The sequence below is a fragment of the Bidens hawaiensis genome, unplaced genomic scaffold (genome assembly GCF_021521415.1).
Source record: "Bidens hawaiensis isolate Kalapana, Puna unplaced genomic scaffold, B.hawaiensis_p1.1 tig00018673_1, whole genome shotgun sequence".
Taxonomy (NCBI): domain Eukaryota; kingdom Viridiplantae; phylum Streptophyta; class Magnoliopsida; order Asterales; family Asteraceae; genus Bidens; species Bidens hawaiensis.
The window spans coordinates 51539-53784 of record NW_027492833.1 but is presented as its reverse complement, the minus strand read 5'-3'; positions in this window follow the sequence as shown (position 1 = coordinate 53784).

Below are 2246 nucleotides of genomic sequence, written 5' to 3'. Positions count from 1 at the left end.
ATGTAGTGTGTCGGTGTATACATTATGAATGGTAGTAAGGATAATCATGGTGTTAAGTCTCGGGAGCCCAATCCTATTAAAGTTGCACATGATAAAGAGCGGAGTTGAACGAAAAGATAGCTGAGTTGGAACGAGAATAAAGAGCAGGTTGGAACGTAAAGCAAAAAAAAAATGTCGTGTTGAAGAAAATTGAAGAAAATGAGAGATTATATGCTCAAATAAATGAGAAACTTTAGCTATTGTTATGAAATCGGCTAGAAATATTTGACCAAGTTAAGATATATGGGTTGATATTGCAAAACTAAATTTCAGTTTTTATTGTAGTACTTTTGGTTATTTTATGTTATTTGGTTTGGATTTTTATCTTTGATATGGTATTTTATAAAATTTGATTATATTTTTATCTGGAAAAGTGAAAAAAAAAATATTAAAAAAATATTGAAAACTTCTATACAAAATCTATAACTAAATCTGTGGCTAAAACCTTCATCAATATGTTGCGAAAGCAGGCGAATTTATGTAGCTACATTCGTAGCAAAACTCAATCAAAATCTGTAGCTAAATTTCATAGCAAAAACCATAACCAATTCTCGTAGCTAAAGTTGTTACTGAAAGTCGGTAGCATATTCTGTAGCTAAAGAAATTATGTAGCAAATTTATGTAGTTATATGTTGTAGCAAAAATTCGTAGCTAAAAAAACGTAGCAAAAATCTGTAGCTAATATTTCATAGCTAACAATCCGTAGCAAACAAATTTGTAACAAAATCTGTAGCTAATGTAACTAAAATAACGACGTCTCATTTGGCATCTAAAATCATAGCAAAATTTCCGATTCCGTAGCAAAAACTCGTAGCAAATAAGTTAGCTACGAGACTTGTACCCACGGACCAAGTATGTGGCAAATCCCGTAGCAAACCCTGTGTTGCTACAGATTTGCTACAGATTTGGCCGTAGCAAATACCTCTTTTTGTAGTAGTGATATTGCAAATTCTTTAATTACGCCTACGCTTATAGCATTCGTTTAACTTCTAACCAAACGAATACGCCATTTGGAACCAATACAAACAACCAATGCTTGAATTTTCCAAGAAACCCAACCAAAATCCGGTACACAATCACAACAAAAAACGACCACTATATGAAAACACAAAAAGAAACAACCGTCTTCGATGGAGGTTGAAAAAATCGACAAAAAAAAGGCGAAAAGCAACCGAGAAAAATGGATTAGCCCTGAGGAGCTTGTTTTAGCAAGAGCATAAGTGCATGAGTTGATGCTTCAAACGACTTGATTATTTGTATTACTTATTTTGTATAATTCTTTTTTACCACTTTCACTTAATATTTATATATATTATTTATATGGATTAACCAAACGTGAAATGATTTTTTAGCAATGGGCCGAGGTAAATATCGTAACCCGATAATGTATCATTCAAATGGAGGGACATAATTAAGTCACAAAGAATGTTTAACAGCGTACACATTCAACTTTGTAACAAGTGATGAAGTGGTCAAAGTGACCATAATATATTTGTACAAACGTAAAAAATTATACGTGAAAATGAGTGTGGGTTTTGTTGCGGAAAAACCATGGAATTTCACGAAAAATGTTTAAAATGACATCTAGTTCCGTTGGTGGCCACTTCATCTAAACGGGCAAAGGTAAACAAGCGACATCGTTGTGCAAATTGTCTCAAAATTCGCATGTATATAGGATATAAATGAATGATGAATCTTTGAGTTTTCCTTGTCACGTTAACAGTGGCGGAGATACACTATAGCCAGCGGGATCGTTCGATCCCGGTCTTTTTTCGGTTTTCTATATAGCCTACAATATCAAATTAACAAGCGAACTCATTTTTTTGGCGAGCGAACCCAATATTATTTTTAAAAAATATATCGAATCGGTTGATTTTGAAAATTTTAGTAAACATAAGCAATATTCCAGTCGATAAACATAAGCACAAAATAAACATAAGCAATGTTCCAATCGATAAACATAAACACAAAATAAACAAATCCTTACAGAAGTTATATAAAGTAAATTGATATCTACAGCTTTAACTTAACAAAAACAATCTTCATAAATCCTAACTAATATTATAAACACAATAAACAAAGTATACCTCATTTTAAACAAATTCTGATAAACGCAGATGCAGTTTGAAGAGTGGATTGAGAGAGAGAGAGAGAGAGAGAGAGAGAGAGAGAGAGAGAGAGAGAGAGAGAGAGAGAGAGAGAGAGTA